General features: G+C 41.3%; 1 pseudogene; it reads right to left on the reverse strand.

Annotated features, from left to right (window-relative positions):
- Positions 1-4,797: 4,797 nt before the first annotated feature.
- On the reverse strand, positions 4,798-7,238 carry LOC150039561 (stromal interaction molecule 2 pseudogene; annotated as a pseudogene).
- Positions 7,239-21,253: the final 14,015 nt, after the last annotated feature.

The following is a 21,253-nucleotide window of genomic DNA, read 5'->3' on the forward strand; positions in this document are numbered from 1 at the left end:
AGCCCCACGACCATCCCCCCTCCAAAGAAAAGTCTGTACAGTGTAGAAGAAAATCATATTTTTTATCTACAGTGCTGAGTATTGAAACCATGATTGCATGCTAGGCACACGATCTACTATTTCAGCTATACCTCCACCTCTTCTATCCCTGCCAGGCCTTTCTTCAATACTGAGGTTTGATTTCAGAAACCTGTGCTAGATGAAGCTGCATAGGAATGAGTCTAGCTTTTGGCAATGCTGCCTCATCACATGAACCCCTTGTGTGCCCTCAGCATGGCCAGGAATGGATTGATGAGCCGCTAGCTCAACTAGATAGTATTTACTGGGAGGGTTGAGGCCAGATGATAGTAATTGGAAGGCACTCACAGTAGGAATGGCTTTGAAAGGCCATTTCCAATTCACCCGCCCAATACAGTTCAAGGGTTAAAGCATCAGCCAGCAGCTCAAGAGAAGAAGCACAATGCCATACTACTAGTGCATGGGCACACACATGTGTGCAAACACACAAGTTCACGGAAGTAGTTTTGGCTGTGAGTTTAAGGTCTTGACACTCAAGTTGCAATCAAAAAATGCAAATCATATGAGACTGTAAAAAGTGGTACTAAAGAGTACAATCAACAAGATGAGGGAAAAAAGGGAAGAAAATAATACAAACCTTCATGGTCCACTTATGTGAAGCACAGAGCTCACCAAACTCACAGGATGAGAAAGTTGAATAGTGAGTTGCAAGCTTACAGAAAAGGAGGAAGACAGGGTGGCTTCTGAGCATGGAGGTTCAGATTAAACAAAATGACCCAAAGTTGCCTCACAGCATAGGCAATGCACCTAACACTACCCAGCTATACAAAAACAGATATGCTGGCACATCGTATGCTGTGGTTTTTATCCTAAGTTTTAAAAAAATCTTAATTCTGGGAGGTCTTCTTTTTTTTTTGCCAGTCCGGGGCTTGAGCACTGTCCTTGGACTTTCTCAAGGCTAGAGCTCTACCACTTGAGCCGCAGCACCACTTCTGGGTTTTTTTCTATATGTGGTATCGAGGAATCGAACCCGGGTCTTCATGCATGCTAGGCAAGCACTTTAACCACTAGGCCAAACTCCCGGTCCCCTGGGGGGGGTCTTCTTTTATGAGTAGTTCTCACTCCTTGCTGCAAACCTGTATCATTCTCCAATTCTTAAAACGCAAGGGAACTATTAACGTTCACATAAGAATTTGATTTTAAAAACAGTTAAATTTGTTTCGTTTGGTATTGAAGATGCTTTGTAAATCATTCACCTGAGGCCAAACAGGTATGGCTGAAGGGCTTCAAGCTCTCCAGTAAGAGGTGGTGGAAAACTTTAAGGTTAGTATAATGAACTGCATCAAAGGACATGGCCTATCCTCTCTTGTTTGCTTTCAAGCAGCTCCTTCTTTACTCTCTTTCTTCCTAGAGCAGTATCAAATGTCTTTCTCACCTGTCTCTCATTGTTCCCTTTCTCCATTCTCTTCCTATACACTGGAATAGGCTATTATTCCTCTTTCAAAAAGCTGTGGAATAGAAAGACTATATTCTCTACAGGTAAGGAGACTATTGCTTTCTCCTGCTCCAATCTTGTGTGGCCAAGTAAATGAGCAAACTTTTCCACCTCACTAAAGGTAAAAGATGAAAGCCACCGTGGAGCTCCTCTAGGCAAATAGATGATTTCAGCAAAGGAAGTTCTGGGGCTTGAATTCAGGGACTGGGCACTGATCCTGAGCCTCCCTATGCTCAAGGCTGGCACTCTTAAAATTTTAGCCACAGCATTACTTCTGTTTCCTGCTGGTTACATTTCTACCCAGGCATGCCTCACACTGTGATCCTCAGATCTCAGCCTTCTGAGGAGCTGCAAATACAGGAGTAAGCCGCCAGTGCCTGGCTCAAATCTAGTCTTAACCAGCTGATTAAGCAAAAGACCAACATTTAGAAATAAAAACTGGATTAATTTTTTTTCATCTTGGTGTTCTAGATTGGGCTGTAATCATTAAAATCAGAACACAGAGTCTGGTCATTTTCTGTCTCTTGGACCTAATGCATGTTTCACATCATTTGTGCCAATAAGATAGTCATCAGCGTAACTGTGCTCTTGGTATAAAAAAACTCATTCTTCCTTATTTTTCTTGGCCACCCACAGGGCTTGAACTCAAGAGAATGGATGCTGTCCATAAGCTTTTTTTTTCTTCTCAAGACTAGCATTCTATGAGGTAACTGACGGCTTCATTTCTGGCAATTTTGGTGGTTAACTGGAAATAAGAGTGTCATGAACTTTGGTGGCTTTGAGCCATGGAGGGGGGAGAGAGAAGAGAAACAGAAGAGAACAAGGAGGGGGGAGGAAGAGAAAAAGGGGAGAAAGATAGAAGGAAAGGAAGGAAGGAAAGAAGGGAGGCAGGGAGAAAGAAAGCAAGAGGAAGCAAGCAAGCCAGCCAGAAAGAGAGAGGGAGGGAGGGTGGGAGGGATGAAGAGAGAGAGAGAGAGAGAGAGAGAGAGAGAGAGAGAGAGAGAGAGAGAGAGAGAGAGAGAGAGAGAGAGAGATGGAGAAGAAGAAGAGGAAGAAGAAGAAGAAGAAGAAGAAGAAGAAGAAGAAGAAGAAGAAGAAGAAGAAGAAGAAAAGAAAAAGAAGAAAAAGAAAGAAAGAAGAGGAGGGAAGGAAAGCAAGAAAACAATCACGGAAGCCATGAACAGCTCTGGAGGAACTGGAATCAGCCTGATCCTACCTTGCAGTGAGAGGAGAAGTGTCCTCCTAAAGCTACCAAGAGCATCCATTAAGCTGCCAGCTTGGAGGTTACCAGTCTAGGAACCCAAGGCCTTGTCTCCCACTGTTCCCTGTGCAGAGTGGGCGTGCCCGAGAGCGTGGGGGTGGAGCCCAGAGGAAGGGGGCGGGGACAGCACAGCCCCAGTGCCAGGGCCTCTGGCCAGTCTGCTAAGGTCTAGGGGCTTCTTCACTGAGGGAACAGCATAGGATGGGTGAACTAGATCCTGCCAACCACTGGGTGTCATGGGGAAGAGAGGAGACAAGATGAGCTGCTTCCTGTAAATGAGCCCCTGAACTGTAGCACTCCTCTCCTAAAGTACACTTTTGTTTTTGTGTGTTGGTCCTGAGGCTTGAGCTCAGGGCCAAGGCTCTGTCCTTGAGCTTGTTGTTTTGCTCAAGGCTCTCAACCACGTGAACCACAGCTCGACTTCCAGATTTTCTTAGTAGTTTGGTGGAGATACAAGTCTCATGGCCTTTCCTGCCCTGGCTGGATTTGAGCCGAGGTCCTCAGATCTCAGCATCTTGAGTAGCTAGCAGTACATATGTGAACCATTGGCCTCCATCTGGAAGTCTGATTGTGTGTGTGTGTGTGTGTGTGTGTGTGTGTGTGTGTAACCATCTAATATGTTATTCACAGATGATTATTTTCAGGGTGGTGTTGACCCATGCCCTCATTTGCACTGTGTTCCCACAGGACCCTGAGGACACCTCTGTTATAACATTTATTATTTTTTTTATTGTTGGAGTGATGTACAGAGGGCTTACAGTGACATTCATCAGGTAGTGGGTACATTGCTTCTTTTTGTGTGTGTGTGGGTGGGTCATGGGTTTTGAGCTCGGCCTGGGCACTGTCCCTGAGCTCTTCACCTCAAGGCTACCTCCCTACCCTTGAGCCAAGCCCCACTTCACATTTTCTAGAAGTTAATTGGAAACAAGAGTCTCAGGTCCTTTTGTGCCCACACTGGCTTTGAATCTTGATCCTCAGATCTCAGCCTCCTGAGTAGCTAGAATTATAGGCGTGAGCCCCTGCTCCCCCTCTCCCCCCAGTGTACCTTGCTTCTTTTTTTTTCAATATTGTCTCCAATTTATTATCTTTTCCACAGTACAAATTTTTCACAAACCACAAGTCCTTTGCAGTTATTCAAAGTCTGTAAACAAGGGTCTGAATCCCCACACTCCCCACCTCAGTTTCAGCTTGTGAATATTTTAAGTCCTTCAATCAAGCTTTAGCTCTTCCATTCACATAAGGAATCAAGAGGTTTCTCTCCTTAAATTATTTATATTTTTATCATACAGCCTGAAATGCAGTAAATCCCAGTGAAAGCCCTGGGGAAAACAAAACATGATCTTTACAGCAGGACTCGAACCTTTATATTAAATGCATTTTGAAGAAGCGTCCCATAATAAAAGCATGGGTTTTCGTTTCCAGAAATCAAGTCTATTAGAAACCCTAGTTTCTACTTAAAAACCCATTTTGATCTAAAAGTGAAAATAGTCCCCTATCCACAGTCATTTTACAAACTCTATACAGTTTAACTTGCAGAGCTTTTTTTTCCAGTCTGGAAAACAGTAGTGCAATTAGTTTTACTTCTTTTAAGTTATATAGTCCATCATGTAAATAGCTCTGTGGAAAGATAAGAAGATGCTCTGGTAAACAAGTAATTTTTGCAAGCCCATGCTGGCTTAGTAGTCCATTAAAGCTTGTAAGTCCATAGTGGCTTTCAACAAAATATTGTATATACATCACCATCAAAAATGCAGAAATAAATAGGCAGGAAATGACTGTAAACTGTCTCATCTCTTCATGATTTTTCAGTAATTGGCTTGATGAATTGGCTATGTAGTCACTTAAATAAGCAGACAGTAGTCAGTTGCCTTGCAGGACATTCCACTATGGCATCCAGTTTTGAAAGCCCCAATGGAGTTAATTGCAGTCCTAAAATTAAAACAAAAATAGGGAGTAGAGGATGGATGGAAAAAAAGTGTACAGGTGCTACTGAAATGGAATCACAACAAAACAGCTAGGTAGGTCACTTAGACTTCTTCTTAAAAAGGCTTTTGATTTTTGATGGCTTTTTGCTTTTCTCTCCATTATGACAAAGGTCATGGGGGATGCTGCTTATCCTGCTAACACTTGGGGCTTCCTGAACTGGTTTGCTTTCATTGCCAGTGGAGGAACATGATGTGTGATGAGGTTTAGGCACCGGGATGCCACTAGAGAGCTGGTTCATGCTACAGGACTTCTCCAAGATGCCGTTGTACACTTTGCTTGCAGGACTGAAGATCATACTCTTCGTTTCTGTCAGACCTACACAATCAGGAGAGCCCCGGGAGAGATCTGCTGTCACGGGTGAATCTCCTCTAGAAGAATCCTCTAGGGAGAGCTCATCTCTGGATATCTTCCGAGGAGACACTGGTTGGTATATCTCGAGGCTTGGGGGAGGAGACTGCTTTCTTCCAATGGAAGAGTTGAAGGAGTCACATTCTGAAGCTGTGTCTGGCACTTCCCATTGCTTTTCGGCAGTGAAATAAATGGCCTCCTCCTCTTCTTCATTCCGATAGAGTGCAGGGCAACTTGATACTGAGAGGATGTCTGGATCCGGGGAAGGCAATGAGTGCTGGGGATGCTGAGGCAGGTGAGGATGATGAGGATGGGCTGGATGAGGAGCATGTGGAGGAAGCTGGGCTCGCTGGGACTGTGGTGAAGAGGGCACAATGCTAGGGCGAGAGCAACACAAGCTGTTGCTTCGGGCTAAAGATCCAGCAGGTTTAGCCACAGTCCCAGGAAATGGAGACACGATTGGGGGTGTGTCTTCATCTAAGTCATCAACCCCTCCAGCAATTGGGTAGGGTGGAATGGAAACTCGGGGCAGCACTACCCAGCTGTGATCTGAATAAAGGGAAGAGGTCAGGCTGGGGAGTCCCGAGTTATGGGCTATCTGAAAGCCACAGATCTTCTCAATCTGTTGCCAGCGAAAAAGTCGTTCTGGTAAACAAGTTGTCAACTCTGAGAGAGCTTTCTTTGCTTCCAGAATCTTGTGATCTACTTCATCTAGGGAGGAGCTATGAGCAACGTGTAGCGACCCAAAGACGGTGCTTCTCTTCTTTTTAATTTTTTCTGCCTCATCCTTAGCGATAGCTAACTGCATTTCAGCATTCTGTCTTTTGATGTTGTAGTACTGTACTTCTACTTCATGGGTTAACTGAAGCCATTTTTGAAGAGCATCTGGAACAGACCAGCTGCTTTGCAGTTCAAATTCTTTTTCAGCCTTTTTTAGAGCCATGCAACCTGCTCCAATTCCTGCTCTGCATACTCACATCTGCTCAGTTCACACTCAGCTCCTTCCCTGAGCTCTCTCAGCCGACAAGCCTCCTCCTTGGCATAATTGATTTCATCCATCATTTTGCGCTCTAGATTTTGCTTCTCGACAGCAACATTTCTGTTTTCTTCCTGTGCCTTTTCAAGCCTCTCTTGTAAGTCCGTAAGACTTTGTTCTGCAGTTTGTAGACTCTCTAAGTCTTTCATCATTTTTGCAACATGTTCTTTTGATGTCTTATTCTGTGTATAAGCAAACCAGCATCCTCCAACACCAATTAGGATAGAAACTGTGAGAATAAAATCCTTCATCCAGTTATGGGGTGGACGTGTCAGAGGTCCAAATAAAGCCACATCCAGGGCCTTGAGCTGTAGTTTCTGTCTGTGACTCCGGTCGTTGATTTTCAACTGAGAAATCATAAATGAAAGCTCATGTACTGCGATCCTGGGAAGTGTTGTTCCTTTGACATTATTGTCTCTAAAATTCTTCTCATATTGTGGGAGTTCCACAAATTCTATCAACCACTGAAGGGGATCTTCAAGGGTCCATTTATGAACTTCCGATGCTTTCCATCGCTTCCACAAATCCTCAACAGTAATAGGCTTGTCTTCTCTGTGCAGATGGCTATGCGTATTAGTCGCCTCTTTATACTTCCTATCTTCTCTGATAAATTCATGGCTTTCCTCTACTTCAATCCCACCATCTTTGTCATCATCCATTTGTTTATGGATCGTCTGAAGAGCTTCCAGACTAAATCTATCTTCTTCTGTGAAGCATGGTGGACTTAGTGACATGCAGGGATCTGTCAGCAGCGCCAGGCGATCGCCCGCCACTGGCGCTGGAGAAGCAGCCGCCCAGGCCTAGCCAGTCGACCTTGGCCAGCGGAGATGTCTGAGCACCAGGTAGCATCTGTCCGTGGCTCCAGCCACCAGGAGCCAGAACACCAGCAGCGCAGCTCAGCGCCGCCCCGGCAGCCAGCCGGCGTCCTGGAGGGATGCGGGGCGAGGGGACCTCGCGGTGGCCCTGCAAGACTTCACCATGGCTGGCGACTCCGCGGGCGGCCCCCCCCACTCCAGACACTGCCTCCAGCTGGACGCCAGTCTGGTCCTCGGGCTGCCAGCGGCCTCAGGAGCTCGGGTCGCAGCGGCGTTCATTGACTCCGGTTATTTTTTTTTTTTATTAGTAAAAGGGTTACATGATATTTGCCAGATAGAAGGTGCATTAATTCACATACATTGATACCCTTTCACATGTCTTGGTACCGGTTTCCCTCCCCCCCACACACCCCCAACCTGTCTTGGTTTTCCCCCCTTCCCTATCAAATTTCAAATATCTAAATACAAATAAATTCAATATATCAGATAACAAAGTGAGATACTATACCAATATGAGATAACTAAGGGACAGCAAAGGAGATGCCAATCCAGGGTGTGGACTCAGGGCCTGAGCACTGTTATGTGGTAACTAGGAATTGAACCTGGGTCTTCATGCATGCTAGGCAAGCACTCTACGACCAGACCAAATTCCCGGCCCCTCATTTTGGTATTTTTTTTAATGGCAGTCCTGGTGCTTGAACTCAGAGCCTGGGCACTGTCTTGAACTTTCTCAAGGCTAATGTTCTACCACTTGCACCACAGCACCACTTCTGGCTTTTTCTATGTACATGGTACCAAGGAATTGAACCCAGGGCTTCTTGCATGCTAGGCAAGCACTCTACCATGAGGCTATACTCCCAGCCCTCATTTTGGTATTTTGTGCCTCTCTCTCTCTGTCTCTCTGTCTTTCTCTCTCTTTGTCTCTCTGTCTCTGTCTCTGTCTTTTGCCAGTCCTGGGGCTAGAACTCACAGCTTGGGCATTGTTCTTGGGCTTTCTCAAGGCTAGCACTATATCACCTGAGCCACATCACCATTTCCAGCTTTTTTTCTGTGTATGGGATACTGAGGAATTGAAACTAGGGCTTCATACATGCTATGTGAGCACTAGACCATTAGAATACTACTGCTCCCAATCCCGGCCCTAGTGTTTCTTTTTTATTCTGCTAGCTTACTTGTGTCAAATTAATAACCAAAATGTGTCTGTGTGTCCATCTTACATGATACTCAGTATATATTTAAATGATGAAGACCTAGGTCATTGAAGTAATAGCTGAAGGAAAAATAAAAGTATTCCAATAAGAATTACATTGAACACTTGAGGAAATATACTTTTGTTATTTCTTACTTAAGGATCAGTGTTTCTTTTGCTGTAAATACTATGATTTATCTGACTTTACAGGATGTGACTCAGTATATTGCATCAGAAGAGCAAGACAGTTGTGAGGAAACATATCCAGCCTTTGGTATGTTCATTATTTATATTCTATCTTCTCGTATAAGTGGGTTTTGTATTTTCAATAATATAGCCAAAGGAATTTACTTCCCAGACTATCCTGAACAATTAATAGGTCAAATCAGCAACTGCTATAATTATTTTTGCAAGTATGAGTACTTACTAAAACACTTAAGAAATATCAGCATCATATTAAGTATGATCTTTAGAGTTATGCTCAAAATGTGTGATTGATTTGTGCTTCTGATAATAAATATGCCTCATGTGATAAAACTTTAAATCCAAATCAAAGACTGACTAATTAGTCAGAATTAAGAATCCTATTTTGTCATTAACCCTTAGCTTCTTATCAAAGGGAAATAATTCTTAATGGCTCCCAATTCATAATTTCATATTAAAATCATTAATGCCAAAGACTGGAACAGAAATATATCATGTGGTATGCGTACCTTCAATGTGTGGATTGAGGGAGAGAAGAGTCTGACATGTGTCTGAAGGAGATGATTGGGAAGGGTGCTGAATATTACAAAAAACCCAGAATATTTCATTTTAATGAATTGAATCAGAAAATACAACCACATTTTTATAGACTGATATAAATATAGCTTAGCATAGATTCACACTGGACTTTCTGCTGTGAGTATACACAGATGAAAGACCCTGTATAGACTATAACCAAGTGGAAGAAAACCATTAATCCACATATCCAATAGAAACTTAGAATCATGGCTTCATGCCATGTTAAAATTGTGTTGTGTATTCAAAACTGAATCAGTTTCCTTTTCTGAATATTTACCTATGGAGACACCATCAGGAAACAAACCATGCATGTTTGCATTGTATTGACATGACAGAGAAGGAATCTGTCAGCAAAGAATTTTTAGCTCTAGAACCCCTTCCAGGGAAGATGTTGAGAAGGATTTACATTTCCTTTGTTCCTGAGATGGAAGCCAGAAGGAAGAAAATTCCCTACTCAGACAACAGGTTCCCTAATATGACATTGATCCTCCATGGAAAGAAAGCTGACAGACGAGTGAATCTCTAGGAGGATCATCATCCAGGGAGACAGAGCAGAGCATGCCTAGGTTCATCATTTTATCCTGACAGTCAGGGGTTGAGCAGGTGTCAGCTAGAAAGATACCCATTATCCTGGCATCTACATTGTTATAATGAACAGAAAAGGAATGACAGCAGGAGGACAAGGAGATTTCTCACATTTAAGAAGTAGCTCTTCTTGGGCTAGGAGTTTGGCCTAGTGGTAGAGTGCTTGCCTAGCATGCATGAAGACCAGGATTTGATTCCTTGGTGCCACATACACCGAAGTGGTGTTTTGCCTCAAGTGGTAGAGAACTAACCTTGAGGAAAAAGCCTAAAGACAGTGCTCAGGCCCTGAGTTCATGCCCCAAGACTAGCAAAAAAAAAAAAAGAAGTAACTCTTCTTACCATATACAGCTTATACTTTTGTTAATCAAGAGGCTGGGAATTGGTAGGTCCAAGTTCAAAGCCAACCCATCACAAAAGTCTGGGAGACTCCCTATCCACAATAAGTAGTAAAAAAAAAAAAAGGAGGCAGACAGTGTACCTCATGAGGTAAAGGCCAAGTGTGGTACAGAAAGGCGAGAAAGGGTAAGAGAGGCCCTCAGTTTAAAGGCTGAAACCAGGTAAATCTGAAATCCAAAGAAAGAAAGATAAAGGGATTACGCAAGCAACTGTCCTTTTGCCTTTTTTAAAGCTTATTATACTTTTTTTATTCACAGAGGAAAGCTGTAAATGGTATTTTCTTCTGTTTTTGGCTGTTGGGCTTGGATTCTGGGCTTGGGTGCTGTCCCTTAGCATTTCAGTTTAAGGCTACCGCCCTACCCCTTGGCCACAGTGCCATTTCCCATTTCCTAGTGGTTAATTGGAGATAAGAGTCTCACAATCTTCAGGGTCTTTAGTGCCTGATCTGGATTTGAATAGAGATTCTCAGATCTCAGACTCCTGAATAGCTAAGATTACAGGCATGAGACACTGTGCTTGGCTGTAGTTAGTTTCTTTCTTTCTTTCTTTCTTTCTTTCTTTCTTTCTTTCTTTCTTTCTTTCTTTCTTTCTTTCTTTCTCTTCCTTTTCGTTTTTTGCCAGGCTTACGACTTGAACTCAGGGCCTGAATACTGTCCTTATGTTCTCAAGGATAGTGTTCTAGCCCTTGAGCCACAGCACCACTTCCACCTTTTTCTATGTATGTGATACCGAGGAATCAAACATGATACGTGATATGGGATAGGCAAGCACTCTTACCAATAGGTCAAACTCCTGGATCAAACACAGTATTTAAAGCTAATGTACAATCTAAAATATATCAACAACTCAAAAAATTGAATCACTCCAAAACTAATCTCCAAAGTAACAACCATCCCATTAAAAAAATGGGCCAAAGACTTAAAGAGAGTCTTCTCTGAAGAAGAAACAAAAATGGCCTATAGACACATGAGGAAATGCTCAACATCTCTGGTCATAAAAGAAATGCAAATCAAAACAACTCTAAGATTCCACCTCACTCCAGTTAGAATGGCCAGGATCAGGAAAACGAATAATAACAGATGCTGGAGGGGATGTAGCCAGGAGGGATCACTACTACACTGTTGGTGGGAGTGCAAACTTGTTCAACCACTATGGAAAGCAGTGTGGCAGTGCCTCAAAAGGCTAAACATAGAACTCCCCTATGACCCAGCAATTCCACTACTTGGCATTTACCCAACCATCCAGAAACAAGGGCATACTAAATCCACTAGCACAACAATGTTCATTGCAGCACTATTCACCATAGCAAAGATATGGAACCAACCTAGATGTCCCTCAGTTGATGAGTGGATCAACAAGTTGTGGTATTTGTACACAATGGAATTCTATGCTGTTGTCAGAAAGAATGACATCACCCCATTTGATAGGAAATGGAAAGACTTAGAAAAAATCATATTAAGTGAAGTAAGCCAGACTCAAAGGAACTTAGGCTCAATGGTTTCCCTCATTCGTCATAATCAGTAGAAACTTTGGGCTCTACTAGCAGAGATCTGCAATAGAGCAAAATCTTGATACGTAAGGCCATATAGTATGAAGCTAATTGAAAGGACCTCCAGGATATTGAAACAAAAGCCATATAACGAATGATTGTTGTCCTTAATGTACTATGTTGTCTCTCATCTCCTTTGCTGTCCCTTGGGTACCTCATATTGTTACAGTCTCTCACTTTGTTATCTGATATATTGAATTTATTTGTATTTGGTTATTTGAAATTTGATAGGGAAGGGGGGAAAACCAAGACGGGTGGGGGGTGTCGGGGGAGGGTAATGGGTACCAAGACATGTGAAAGGGTATCAATGTATGTGAATTAATGCACCTTCTATCTGGCAAATATCATGTAACCCTTTTATTAATTACAATAAAGAATTTAAAAAAAGAAAAAAATAAAGCTAATGTACAGAAGAAAATTTCCATTGAACTCTCTCACATGATTTACTGCTTTCTTGCCAGAGAAAGCTTTTCCTTAATAAATAGATTAATACCCTCTTGAGTCCTTTTGTATCTAGGAAAATACTTGTTTTTCTTCTTCTTGGTGTTGCTTGTTGGTGATGATCCTATGGCTTTATCTCAGAGTTGGGCACCTATATGTTTTTGCTCCTGGTTAGCACTCTCCCATTTGAGCCACAGCTCCACTTCTAGTTTTTTGGAGGTTTGTTGGAGGTAAGTCCCATAGACTTTGATTCCTAAGCTGATTTCAAGCAGGGATTCTGAGACCTTGGCCTCCTGAGTAGTTAAGATTACAGTTGTGAGCCACTAGAGCCCAGCTGATGATACTTTTTCTTTTGCTTAATTCAGTATTAGGATCCCTCTGATCATATCAATATCATCTTTTGAGACATAAGCAATTTTTCTTCTAGAAAGTGTTTTCATATTTTATTTCTAGCCCAGTGAAGATATTAGTACTTAAAATATGTATTTGATACTCAACTATAGTAGTTTAAGTTAAATAAAGAATAAACACAAATATAAAAGCTCTGATTTTCTCTGTATGATGACTTCAGTGTGCAAGATGGAGTTTTAATATCTGTGAAAACTACTTTTATTTCCTCTGGCATCTGTTAAACCACATCTTGTAATTTTTGGGGGGTGGGTCATGGGTCTTGAACTGGGCCTGGGCACTGTCCCTGAGCTCTTCAGCTCAAGTTTACCACCCTACCCTAGGTGTTGTCCTTGAGTTCTTCAGCTTCCCTACTCTTGAGCCAAGCCCCACTTCCCACTTTCTAGAGATTAATTGAAGATAAAGTGTCTCAAGTCCTTTTGTTCTGGGGCTGGCTTTGAACCTTGTTCCTCACATTTCAGCCTCCTGAGTAGCTAGGAGCTGATGTAAACACCTGAGAGCCTTTTATTGCAAGCTTGAGCCTGGGCTCCTAATCATCAGCCACACAGCAGGTTAGAATTGAGAGCCCCGACCCTTCAGTTAGCAGGGTTTTTTTTTTTTTTAGTAATTTGACCATAAGGCACAAGCTGGCCATATGCAAGAGGCCAATAAAATTGTAACATTTCCACCTGGTTTCTTGCCTTTGTTCTTCTGTCAGGAATTTACAGCCCACAGCTTACTCAGGAAATTAGGGGGAAATCTAGAGAGGGGTCTCTTCAGCCTACTAGATTCCTTCTTTTTTTTTGCCAGTCTTGGGCTTTGAGCTCAGGGCTTGAGCACTGTCCTTGGACTTTCTCAAGGCTAGAGCTCTATCACTTGAGCTTCAGCACCACTTCTGGCTTTTTTGTATATATGTATGTGGTAACGAGGAATTGAACCCGGGTCTTCGTGCATGCTAGGCAAGCACTCTACCACTAGGCCAAACTCCCAGCCCTAGATTCCTTCTTAGAGAGGATACTTTCTGGCACTAATTTGATCACTGTGTGTGTGTGTATAGTAAGGCTTGAAATCCAATCCTCAAAAACTTGCTTGGTTGTTTACTTATGGCTGGCTCTGTACCACTTGATCCTCTACTTTCTAGTTTTTTGATGACTAACTGAAGGTAAAGTTCTTCTATATTTACCTACCCCTGGTAGCTATGAACCAAGATCCTCTGAGCCTCATGAGTAAATAGGATTATAAGAGATGAACTACTGGCATGCATATCTATTGGCATGGGGTTTCTTTCTTTTATTCACTTGTAAGAAATGTCAGAGGAAAACAAATGACTTGTAATTAGGACTACTCAGATAAAACACTGATGTTTAACACATGGGTTAACATTCGCTATGCTCATCAACCTTCTGTACGATTTCAATCTTTTATATCTGTAATGTGCAATTAGATTTCTTGAGCCCTGTTTTTGGCAATAATTAGATCACTTACAAGAAAGTTGGTTCTTCCTCTCTTGGTTTTATAAATTTTTGGATATTTCAGGGCAGGATTTAAGGGGTGTTAATTTTGCCCTGCTGTAGCAAGGCATCTCTGATGTCCTCTGTTCTGTAAAGACATCACTTCCTGGCAGTGTGTGAACAATAGGTAGTTTCCTGTCATCTCTTCATGTGTTTTATTCCTCAATGTCAGGCTCCTTTCTGAACACACGTGATCCACTGCTCTGTTACATATGCAAGGGGGTCCTGTGTAGCTCTCCTGGATTTCCCTCATACCACTCTGAACTCTCCAGTGCACTGTCACGTGACACTCATCCTCCTCGCTTCCATCAGCCTGTTTCACTCACTATTGCATCTTGGGAACTTGGAGTATGCACCACTTAGCTCCCTTCTTTCTTTGCCTTGGTCTGTGCATTCACTGACTCCATTCTCTCAAATAGGTTGTCTTCAAAGTGCTTTAATGTGGTTTGCTTGAATATTTTTGGATTGGCTTCATACAGAAACAGAGCTCAGTGCAGCTTACTCCACCTTAGGTAGAAACAGACTGCCATGAAGCATCAGTAAATATTGTAGACTGGATAAATGCCAGTTCATAGTCTCTCTTCTCGCTTCCTTTTTAGTGTTTAGCTATCAATGTAGCTATTTTCTTCTGGAAAGTACTCCTGTGCCTAAAGAAGGTCAATTCCTAGGAGAAAATGCATTTTATTCCAGCATCTAGTGAATCAATAGTGGCCATTTTTCTACCTTTCCATTGCCCTAGTCTCTAAGCTAACCCAGAACAAGGATGTAACTCATCTACCTACAGATCTTCATGTAGTTGTTTCATGAAGTAGAACCTCTTTATGCACTTGGACAGAGAGTGGATGAGAAAATATGTGTTCCTTTATAATAAAAAAATAACCCAACCTGACATAGCTTTTTCCCTTGTTTTCTTTCAGGTTGGTTATTTCATCCAGAATGCACTTCATTCATATGTAAAATATGTATGAGAATATGCTTGGGAAATATGTTGAAATGCCAAGACAAGGAGCAAAAAAAAAGCAAAGAATATGTTATCACAGTTACAGTGTGAAGAACAGGAAGGAGAATTTTGTCATTTTGAGGTAAATGCCTATCTATATGTAGTGTTTGACAGTTTGGGACAAGTTAGTTTACCACTGATACATGTAATGATTAAAGGCATATTTCTTAAATCATAATTTTAATGACTTCCTAAAAGGAGAATATACTGAGATCTCATTGTAAAGCAAAACATTTTGAATATGCTATTTGTTGATGCTGCCAGAAAGAATATTCTGTATATAATTTTATATGTTCCTATTTAATTACTTTCAATAAATATTTTTATGTATAGGATTATAAAATTAAAACATGAGTTTGATCAATATCTCAAAAATACTCATAGAAAGAATCTTCATTCACAGCTCCTCAGCACTCAGCCATGTTATGACATATTTCCAATATTAATAACACTATGGATGCAAAGGCATTTTTCATTTATTCTTTTGATCTGGTTCTCAGAAATGCAAGTTCCTTAGGAGTTCTTTATTGACTAATGAAATGCTGGTATTTGTCCTTGGCAAACCTCACAGGACTGTGGACAGCATGAAGGAGGCCATTGAAGGAATTTCCTTGGTGATTGCACACTCTCAGTCTCTTGCCCATACTTCTGTCACAAGGCCTAGCAGTGAGGGCTATTCTACAGTAAAACTTCCACGTGATGCAGAACTGAAGGGAAGTTTCTCTCCTGGAGAAAACCATGTGACTTCTTCCTCAATGCATACACTTCAGTTGAGAGCCTGGACCAGTACCTGAGCAGGGTCAGTTGCGTCAATGTTTTCCACTGGCTTGCGGTATTTGAATGATTATTCTTCAGTTTTTGACATCCTGACTTGTTTGACTGCCTTGTATGTATTCAGTTAAGATTGCTACCATTCAGTGTTCATAAAAGAATTGGAGATCTTGGCATTTTTTAAAACCTCTAGGTCTCATTCTGAATTGCTACAGGTTTTTTTTTTTTTTTTTTTTTTTTTTTTGTCATGGGACTGGGTGTTGTCCCTGAGCCCTTTCAGCTCAAAGCTAAAGCTCTTGCCCTACCCTGGAGCCCCAGCGCCACTTCTGATTTTGTAGTCGTTAATTTGAGATAAGAGTCTCATTGACTTTAGAGCCTGAGCTGGATTTGACCTGTGATCCTCAGATCTCAACTTCCTGAGTAGCTAAGATTACAGGCACGAGGCATGGTGCCTGGCCAGCTGTTTATGTTTGTTTGTTATTGTTATGTCTTTTTTGTTCACAGTGGGGCTTCCAGTATCCTCCATACTTGTGTTCTCTATTCTTGGGATAATTTCAACAGTTGCTCTGACTTTATTAATGTTTATCAGATAGTATACTGAAGAGCATTTTATACATGTCCCATACCTTCTCTTGTCATGTCCTCACTCCCCACTGCTGCCCTTACCGCAAAAGGTCCTCTTGTACATTCCTATTATTCATCTTTAAAGTCTAGATTCACAAAATGGAGAGAAAATGTGACATTTGGCTCTCAGTGTGATGTATTTGGCTTAGCATGATGAGTTCTCCTGTCCATTGTCCTCATAATGATTTCACTCCATTTTTAGAGCAGACTCATTCCTCATTTTGTCCACATATAGCAGTTTTGTATATACTCATTGATGAGTAGGCAATAGTTTTGATTCCTGTGTTTCAACATTTTTGTTGTTGTTGTTGTGAGACCTGAACTCTGGGCCTGGGCTCTTTCCCTGAGCTCTTCAGCTCAAGGCTAGGGCTCTAACACTTTGAGCTTCAATGCCACTTCCGTTTTTCTGGTGATTAATTGGAGAGTACTGTGCCATGTATTTCCTGCCTATGCTACTTTGAACTGTGATCCTCAGGTCTCGTCTCCTGACTAGTGAAGATTGCAGGTGAGAGCCACTGGTGTCCAGCTTCAACTCTTTTGAATAGTGCTAAAATAGGCACATAGGTACGATGAGAAAAGTTATGTTTTGTGTAACTTGACTCCATAAGCATATTTTAAGTTTCTGTGGAAGCGGCATCTGAACTGGTTTGGAAATGAACACTGCTGTCTAGACACATCACTGGCCATGCTCACCACCTGCGTGATTTCACCTCACAAAACCTGATTGTCCTGCACCATCTCAAGCTTACCCTCCATGCTTGAGCTCATATGCTTACAACTGAATGTCAGCAGATAATTTTATGGACCTGTAAACTTTAAAAATGAACTCTGTTTCATGAATAAAATTGTGTCCTTTGTTCAAACACAAAATCTTTTTCTATGTGGTTTTGTTATTGTAATATATAGTGGGTTTACAGTTATATTTGCCAGATAGTAGGCACATTACTTCTCACACACTGATACTCCTCATGTTTTTTCCTCATTCCCCTTCCCCACCCGATCATCTTGTTTTATCCCCTTCCATTTCTTATTTCAAATAAACAAATAAATGTTTGTACATTATGCCTTGCAACAAAGTCAGATATTGTAACGATATGAGATTAACCAAAGGGCAACAAAAGAGAAGAGAAATAACATAGTACATTAAGAACAATAATCACATAAGATAAAGCTCTTCTTTCCATATTCTGGAGATCCTTTCATTTAGCCTCATCCTATATGGCCTTATGTATCTAGGTTTTGTGCGATTGTAATCCTCTACCAGGAGAATCCTAGGTGCAAACACAAAATCTCTAAATTGTAATTTTCTTGACAACACTTTCACATTAATTTTTTTAAATAACATTTATTGCTGTAAGTCTTTTGGGTGTGATGGTAGATTTCACTTAAGTTCTAAGCAAATAATTGGATTTTACTATGCTACAGGTCAAACTTCCTGTGCCACACTTGTGAGCTCTATACCTTTGTCTTTAAATTCTCACTGTCTTGCCATCACTAGAATGGCTGCTGGATAAGTGAATATTAATAACTTCTATGTTAGGTATTGTGGGAAACCAATATGAGTCTGGGGTCTAACAGAGTTATACTCGAAAGGCCTATATTGAGGACAAAGGGTGAAGAGTACAATCTGCCTGCCTTCATGCAAGGGTGGAGTGACCTTTTTCCTAAATTCTCACGGGTCATGACAGTGTGCTTTGATAGTATTCCCAGACTTGTTTGGTTACCCTCTCCCTCCAGGAGATAGATTTGCTGAAAATAACTTGATAGTTGAGACTGGATGATTCTTTATACAAACAATAAGTCTTCTGAGAATTCTTGTTATTATTCAAGTATGGAACTGTAGCTTGATTGCCAACATAAGCAATTGCTTTCTGTTCACTTGTACTAAGGTATAAAATAGACAAGCTGTTTAATAAAGTTGTCAGATGCAGCAATTGCTCTGGCCCTCCCAAACCCCTCTGTCTCTGTCTTATTTTCCTTTCAACCTCTCAGCCCTACTCTTCGAGGACCCTTGGCCGGCTGGCTCCGGCAAGGTATGGGGAGTGTAAGTTATCAATGTGTTTCTCCTATTTGGATTCTGCGCTTACTGTTCTTCTCTCATCTATAGACGTCATGTAACCATTTCATCCCACCTTATGATACAAACCCGGTAAGTTTCCGTGTATGCACACCTGGAAATGCGCAGACTGTGACACATGCCAGCCACTGCTGGGTGTGTGAGAGTACACTGATGACGGTTTTGCTGTTTATCCAGTGCTTGAATAGTTCTACACCAAGATTAAAAATTACAGAAGCAAAATATTTATTGGAACACATAGAGAAATATGTTATCTGTCCCAGTTGTTAAAGTAGCCATTTCCATCAGTGAGCCTTGGCTCAGAACTCTGATGGGATTCTCTAGATGTTTGGACATACAGAGAAGTCACACAGGCCTGTGTTAAAAATGAGATTCAACCATGTCTTCCTACTCAGCTCATTTCCACACTGGTGCCCAAAGCATGTTTTGATATATAATTCATGAGATCCGGCTAGGGAACACGATGTTTAGAAATCAACAGGGAAATTTGAACTTTCTTCAAGTTAATGAAGAACATAATACTGAGCAGCACACTCACTTCAATATGGAAGTTACAAGTTGTTTTCCAAGAGGTACAAGACATGGGAGTATGGGCAGTATGCCTGAGAGACAGGAGTGGAGTGGGGGTTAGTTAATGCTATCGAGATGAGGTTGGTCAGATGCAATAGCCCTTAATGTTTTAAAGCAGCTTCCACAAAATAATGAAGTAGAAGTAAGGCAACTTATTTGAACTAATCAGATAATTTTGAAACAAAAAGTCGGAGTAATTCTGAATCTTTCCTTAGCAGCAATCAGTGACATGTGGCTAAGGTCACATAGAAATGCCAATGATACAATTAGATCACTACCTTAATTTGCAACAGTCAAAAAGCATAATATAGCTAAAAAACTAGAAGAAAGGTTGATGAACAGTTCATTCCTTATGACAATACACTAATGTTTCCTGTGGTTTTGTGGCTTATTTTCTAGTTCACTTGCTATGTGGGATACAAAGCTCATTTATCATCTGCATCTCTGCTTCCATGGCGCTTCTGTTCCTCCCTGCTGGCACCACTGTTGGCTCTCTGTCCAGCCTATCTGATTGATAAAGGATCTGCAGAACTCCCATCCAATCTGGTGGTGGGCCTTTCAATATAACAGAGTTGTGGGGTACAGAAAACTGATTCAGGCTCCATTAGCTACTCTGTATGTGAAGTTTGTTTCCATTCCCTCCAATAAGTTTGAGCTGCATACATGTACTGTGGCCATCTGCATTTGACCTTGTAGCTCCTCCTACTTGACTTCCAAAGAGAACAGGAGCAATTGTCTTTCCATATAGTCTACTGTTGCTTATTTTCAAGATTGAATATAAGGCTTTACTGTTATTGATAGCCATTTCCAACTCACCAGCATAATGCTGGACGGGAAAAGCACAGTTCAAGACTTCAAGCATTAGCAAGGAATACAGAGTCATGGGGCATAATGCCATAAAAGCAATGTGCATGCATGCACACACACGCACACAACACACACCCATTATAATTTCTTTGAGAATGTGATTTCACTAGAATACCCATTCACAAAACTATAATCAATGATTTTTCTTGACATAGTTGTTGTTCACATAATCGTCCTCATTATCCATGCTAAACAATGAAATTATAGTCAAATACCATGTAAATTCATTCGACTTACTTTTTTCACACACTTTGACTTCAGTTTATCTAAGCACCATTTTAAATGGTGCGTATGAAGAAGGATATTTCCTGTTTTTTTCATAGACATGAGACTCTACAAAAGCAAAGTTTTATGCTACATTGATGAAAATTTCTTTCCTGGTTTACCAACCCAATGTTAAATGTCCTCTTGTTTAAGCAATTTTAAAGCTAACATACTTTGTAGGAACTTATGCCCTTACTCCACATCTAAAATTCTGCTTCCATGTTCCCTTTTCTCACTCCTTGATATGCTAATGCTTCCTGTCTGACCTGCCTATCTGATAGGGAAAAGGAACTGAAGGATAGAAGCAGGACCCTCATCAAATAGGGCAATCAGAGTAGGAGAATTCTTTGGTATTAAGTGTTGATCCTATGTTTGTTTGCTCCTTTCTTTCTTAGGGCCTTCTCACTTCAGTGGCTTGTGACTTCCATATATCCATTGTGGCAATCTTACTAAGCATTGTGTTTGCTAGTAGTTGATTTCACAACAGACCATAGCAATTATCTTTTGTCCTTTTCAATTGTTTTCCGTTTATTTTTGTTGTATGAGAACTCAGTCAGTGAAAAAACAGAGAAGGCAGATTTTGAGAGGCAGAACTGGGAGTCTTTATTGGAGAGCCAGAGACTGCAGAGAGACTTCTGTTCAAAGACCTGCAGTCTAGCATAGAGCTTGCACAAAGCTTTTAAAGACAAAAACCACATGATTTGGGTATGGAGCAGTCATTCTCTGGAGCCAATCTTCCCTAAAGCCAAACAGCATGGCATCTCCATATTCTCTGAAGACAAGCTCTCCTAAAAATGGCTTGTTTCACTTTGAAGGTTTTGTAGCTGGATGAAAAGCCCTTATCACCCAGCTTGGTGCCAGGATGGCTGTGAGAACAAGGTGATGGTGTGGAGACCCAGTCTCCTTATTTCATTTTGACATCTGAAAAAATTTCATGCAGATATTTATGGGCTGTTATGCATCCGGTATATTCTTATCATATTCCAAAATGATTAAACACAAATGACAAGTTAACTCAACAATGATCATGTCTAGTTGAGGAAGTGACAGTGGCTGCAAACAAGCTGTTTTCACCATTAACAAATTCAACACATACATGAAAAAAGAATCTGGAAGTAATTATGGAAGAAATTGTATGTCAGTCCATAGTGTATTGTCCACAGTAGTGTACCCATGGCCTTGAGCGTGTTTGGTATGTGCACTGTCACTTGAGATCCATCTGTAGCTCCTCCTCCCCACCACTGTTTTTGTTGGGTACTGAGATGGCAATTCAGGGGCCT

The sequence above is a fragment of the Megascapheus bottae genome, unplaced genomic scaffold, assembly GCF_031878675.1.
Source record: "Megascapheus bottae isolate mThoBot1 unplaced genomic scaffold, mThoBot2.hap1 HAP1_SCAFFOLD_453, whole genome shotgun sequence".
Classification (NCBI taxonomy): domain Eukaryota; kingdom Metazoa; phylum Chordata; class Mammalia; order Rodentia; family Geomyidae; genus Megascapheus; species Megascapheus bottae.